The sequence below is a fragment of the Hypomesus nipponensis genome, chromosome 18, assembly GCF_054491055.1.
Source record: "Hypomesus nipponensis isolate SF chromosome 18, ASM5449105v1, whole genome shotgun sequence".
In the NCBI taxonomy this organism is placed as follows: domain Eukaryota; kingdom Metazoa; phylum Chordata; class Actinopteri; order Osmeriformes; family Osmeridae; genus Hypomesus; species Hypomesus nipponensis.
Window position 1 is genome coordinate 2,551,489 of NC_140378.1, and position 6,000 is coordinate 2,557,488.

General features: G+C 40.8%; 1 long non-coding RNA gene across 1 annotated transcript; it reads left to right on the forward strand.

Moving 5' to 3' along the window:
* The first annotated feature begins 3,152 nt into the window (after positions 1-3,152).
* LOC146250829 (uncharacterized) lies at positions 3,153-4,114 on the forward strand. The gene is made up of 2 exons (XR_014732132.1): positions 3,153-3,528; positions 3,927-4,114. It is a non-coding gene; the product is annotated as an uncharacterized LOC146250829 (long non-coding RNA).
* The last annotated feature ends 1,886 nt before the right edge of the window (positions 4,115-6,000 follow it).

Consider the following 6,000-nt stretch of genomic DNA (forward strand, 5'->3'; position numbering starts at 1 on the left):
GGGTATGTGTGTGTTTTACATGTTGGGGGAATACATGAGCTGACACAGGCATACAGTCAAAGCAGAGCCAATAGGACTATCAGAAACACAGGGCATAGAGAGTGCATGGGCAGCATGTATCATGACTCGATCAATAAACATACAGTAATAAAAGACTGTATATATAGAGAATGATCAACATATTCTAGTGTAAGAGGTTCAGACAGTGGTAAAATCAAACAACCTAAAAATCATACTGTACAGTATGAAGTAGCTGGCTCTGCAATAAGAAGAAGCATGAGCCAGGGTGAAATGATCCACAAACTAAATCCACCTTTCACCTGCAATAAGGTCCTTACCTTAGGGAATCTGCTTAAAGTGGAAGTACTGTCATGCATTTGAATCACACAGAAGTGAAATTTGGGTCCAATGTGATGCACTGGGACAAGAGACAAGAACGAAAACATGTTATTGAGAGACAAGGGGAATTGTTTTGGGGCAAATAGGATCAACTCCACTTACAGGATGTGTGAGCAGAGAGGAAGAAAGAGTTATATGAAATTGAGTGTTACTTTCTTCAGGATCACCACAGCAGGACATCCGGACAGGCGTAATAGAATTGTGGAATAGACCATTAGTTTGTTGACAAGACCACATAGACGTTACCTGCAAAGGCCACCCTTTTATGCCAAGAGAATTGGACCAGATCCAGAGTAATACCCCTATTTAAATTCAGAGGGACTTTCCTTGAGCTAAAGCTAATATTTACCTATGAACCGGTAATCTAATTATCAGATGCTCCTGTTAGCTTAAGATACATTTGGTGTTATTAAAATGTGTATGTCATCAGAATTCTAAGGTAACAAGGTAGGGCTCCATTCTTTAGCTCAAAATCCGACAATTGTGCAAAATCCACAGCAGTGTCAAATGCTAAGTATATGCTTTTCTAACAAGAAGCCACATGAGAAGTTACTTTTGAATCGTAATGCACATATTAGGATATGGTCAAGGCTGGAATGAGAAGGGAGAGAGAATGTCTCACATGATTTAATTGTTGCGACAAAGACAAACTGTTCAATAAAAGGTATTTGAGGTTACGCGCACTTCACACAGCACCACTGCCCTCTGGCTCCAAACATTTCAGCACCATGGATAGCTCTTCGTGAATCCTGCTCCCATGAAAATTGACAACACAACTACTCTTCTACAGTCAACCTCACTGAGGCTCATCTCACTGGGTGACAGGTCTCAGAGCAGGAAGCTGGGTGCAGCTGATACCCAGTCTTAGCAGGGGAGCTACAAGCAGCTAGGGCACGCAATGCTAAGATGGATATCATCTCTACTCTTCACTTTGTAGAGAGTCGGGGGCTCTTTCCCTGGCTAGGCAGGGAGACTGTGGAGGAGAGACACAACCAAGCTGAGCAGCAGGGTTGTGCCAGACCCGTTGGGACGACAACTCTCCAAACTGTGTCCAGAAGTATGTCTTTTGCCTGCTTTATGTGTGTGTGTGTGCACGTGTGAGAAAGACATAAATGATGTGCAGGTGAGTGTGAGAAAGACAAAAATGAGGTGTGTGTGTGATAGAATGTGTGTGTCAGAGCAAGAGAGTATGCACGTGTTTGAGAGCAAGCAAGAAAGTGGAGAAAGGCCGAGTAAACAAGAAAGACTGAGATATTGAGTGTGCACCAGCAATAGACGCTGAGAGCAGAGACAGAGAGACACAAAAAAATTAAGGTAATCCTTCCTTTTACAAACCCTTAAGTATTAAGTATATACGTATAAAATAAAGGGTATGTTTAGTGTATTATTGGGTATTACCGATTGGTACCAAGGTGGTAAATACAGAGAAAATTCTAAGTATTTACCCATTAAATAAATACGATCTTGCTGGTTATTACTGGGTAATTTTCACTGGTAATAATTAGGAAAAGACAGAAAACAAAACTTAGCATTTACCTGGAAACGTATAAATATTACTATTTAAATACCGCTGGTAGTAAGTTGGTAACTACAGGAGATATATATGGTAAATTATAATGTGTTATTGGGTAAATACGACCGAGTAGGTAAAGACGGCCAAGCTCCAGCAGAATTACTAAGAAAAAGCTCTACTACCCTGCAGTTACCTAAAGTTTATGTCGGTAACAATCCACGTCTAATTAGAATATAAGATAGTACTTTCCGCGTCGAGAGGAGCCAGCTGAGGTGGCTCGGGCATCTGATTAGGATGCCTCCTGGACGCCTCCCTGGTGAGGTGTTCCGGGCACATCCCACTGGGAAGATGCCCCGGGGAAGACCCAGGACACGCTGGAGGGACTATGTCACTCGGCTGGCCTGGGAACGCCTCGGGGTCCCCCAGGAAGAGGTGGTGGAAGTGGCCGGGGAGAGGGAAGCCTGGGCCTCCCTGCTTAGGTCGTTGCCCCCGCGACCCGATCCCCGGACAAGCGGCAGATGACGACGACGACGACGATAGTACTTTCCAATAAAATACCTTTTCAGATACATTTATCCATGATGGCCATACTCATTTACTTGGCTGGTAACAACCTCCATGGGAAGAGTTTTCCTCTACTATCATGCTGTATCTTCTTGGATACTGGGTAAGGTCTTGTGCATGTTTGGACTATTTACTCAGTAAGTAAACTAAAACTGTACTGTAAAAGGAAGTAGTGTTTGTTTCCGTGGCTCTTACCATTTCAACTGTTCATTCCCTTGTCCATGCAATAGACACAAACTTGGATTATGTTACTAACAAAAACATGACACTTCACTATGTAAATTGTAACCATTTTTTAAATTAAAGCACAGTTTCCATGGCATAACATGAACAAATACAAAGGTTAAATCTATACAAACCTCCATATAAAATCTCAAAACTCAAATAACTTTGTACCATACAACACATGTCAGTATGAGTGTGGCCCCTATTGTCTGTCTTTATACAGCTCCTGTACATAAAACATAGTCTACAAATATATAAGATTCTACCTATTTGAAGTAATATCTTAGAATACAGAATAATCAATTGGCACATTGATCTGAGTGTATCCTGTGTGGTAGCCAAGGATGCTGTGGTCATGTTGGTTCTTTAGAAGTGGTTGCACACTGGGCATTGTTTTTTTCTTTCCAGCAGCCTCTCCCTCTGGAGCCTTCTTATTAAGCTTTTACCACCTTGAATTGTCCTCTGAAGTAATCTTTGTGTAAATGCCATACCACTAAAACAGATGTTAAATTAGATAAAGTTGTATTACCACTCAGGAACGTTTTGTTCGCGAGCAAAACTTTGGATGCAGATATCGCGCATAGTGAGATTAAAATGGCAAACAAAGATAAAATTGGCTAGCTTTAGCCTTAAACTATGTTTTGGACAAATCATAGTTTTACTGGCAGCTATTAGACCGATGGTTCATCCAATCACCTGCCAACTAATATATGGAAGTTCCGGGTTTTATTCTGAACAGTTTCTGTCAACAGTGAGTGGTTTCGACAGTTGGTTGGTTCCGTTTAACCGTACATACGCTCCAGCAGCCGTCTTGCATTACTAGCTAAGTAAGTCACAAAATAATAATTGTGCCTAATATTTGTTTGTCAAGCAAAAGTATAGCAATACATATCAAATTATTGTATTTTGATCTTGTGCTAATCAAATGTATTTTGATAATAACGTTAGGCTATAGCTAATGTTAGCTAGCACATTGCTAGACAGCTAGTGCTAGTTACCTAGCACAAGTAGCATTACAACAATATTTAGCTTTATTAAGTTAGCAGTTGCCATTGCCTGGTTGCTCGTCCACGTTGCTAACGTGAAATGACATTAAACCACATTTTCTTTAGCGCAAAATGTACTGTAGTTAGCTAGATAATTCTTTTAACTATATTATATTTATATAATTGTGTGATTATGATGTAGCACCAATGTGTATGTTCTTTTATGAACTGTCTTGTAGTTCAGAGACTTCAGAGGATGTTGTCCACCGCTATCGTGTTCGGCACACCAGGAGCATGACCCTCAGCTTCCGAAAACAAAATGTCGACAAGAACACACTAGCTTTGCCTGACATCATTGGGGAAATTGTGATTTAACCTTTGTATTTCGTTCATGTCATGCCATGGAAACAGAGCTTTCATTTCACAATTTACATAGTGAAGTGTCATGTTTTTCTTAGTAACATAATCCAAGTTTGTGTTTATTGCATGGAAAAGGGAATGAACAGTTGAAAAGGATATAGTAAGAGCCTCGTAACACCACGGAAACCAACACTGCTTCCTTTTACAGTACAGTTTCATCTTACTTACTGAGTATATAGTGTTACCTGGTATCACTGTGGAACGTATTAGTTCATAGTAAGGGTAAAGTTGACAAAGTAATATTTGGTTACAAAATATATGGTAAGAGCCTGGTAACACCATGGAAACAAACACAGCTTTTTACAGTACAGTTTTAGCTTACTTACTGAGTAAATACTCCAAACATGCGCAAGAACTTACCCAGTATCCAAGAAGATTTACCATGATAGTAGAGGAAAACTCTTCCCATGGAGGTTGTTACCAGCCAAGTAAATGAGTATGGCCATCATCAATAAATGTATCTGAAAAGGTATTTTATTGGAAAGTACTATCTTATATTCTAATTAGACGTGGATTGTTACCGACATAAACTTTAGGTAACTGCAAGGTAGTAGAGCTTTTTCTTAGTAATTCTGCTGGAGCTTGGCCGTCTTTACCTACTCAGTGGTATTTACTCAATAACACATTATAATTTACCTCCTGTAGTTACCAACTTACTACCAGCGGTATTTAAATAGTAATATTTATAAGTTTCCAGGTAAATGGTAAGTTTAGTTTTCTGTCTTTACCTAATTATTACCAGTGAAAATTACCCAGTAATAACCAGCAAGTTCGTATTTAGTTAATGGGTAAATACTTTGAATTATCTCTGTATTTACCACTTTGGTACCAATCGGTAATACCCAATAATGCACAAAATTTACCCTTTATCTTTTACGTAAATACCTTGTACTTAAGGGACTGTAAAAGGAAGGGTTACCAAAATAAAGAAGATACTTGTGTGTGTTTGAGTGTCATTCAAGGGGGCACTTTGCAGGATGAGTAGGACTCATCTGAGCTGAGACAAAGCGCAGCGGCCACAGAACAGTACAGCGGAGAGGAAGAAAAAAGGATTTGAGGGACTTAAGCTGAGAGCTGCCAACTTCAAGCATAACAACTATCAGTCGCTACCATATTGTGACTTTCCAATACTCATTGTTCATTTTTAATTCCAAAAGCACAATTAAATATTAAGCTCTTTGAATACAGTTTTGACCTAAATTTGGAAGCTTTGCGAGAGTTAATGACACATCACAATTTCGGACTTGTTGGTTAAGGAAAAGATGACAACGTGTAGAAACATGACCCCTTTTAACACCTCTTCTATTCTATGAAAACAGTAGAATCAACATCAGTGGCTTCTAATTCTACTCACACGAGCATGGCAGTCATTCTCTCTGTAGCATAATCCCAACCCTCAGGCTTAGTAAGGGCTTCAACCAGATACGCTGAGTCAGAGCATGGTGCTTCCCTATGGGGTCGCCCCCACAATCCCCACCGGCACCCGTCAGCCACACCCCCCCACCTCTTTCCTCACATCAACCTTTCCTCTCATCCCGTACCCTTATCTCCTCTCTCACACTTGCCACTCTTTCTTCTTTTCGCCCCTTCTCTCCCCCCTCTCCTTTTCATATGAACTCCTTACTCTCACCTTTCTATAAACTTTCTTCTCTCATCTCTTCACTCTTCTGTCTCTTCCCTCCTGTGCCCTCCCCCCTTCTCTTTTCCTCTGCCAGTGAGATCAGAGAGCTGGCTCCCAGCACCTGGAGACCAGGGGTAATCCATGGAGTACCTGAGACGCAGGCAGCAGTCACAGCAGTGGATACAGGACAGCAGGCACTGCAGACCCATGCTGGCCTGTTACAAACATGCCTCTCAACGCAGCCCAGTTTGTTCGTGTAACAGTGATGTATT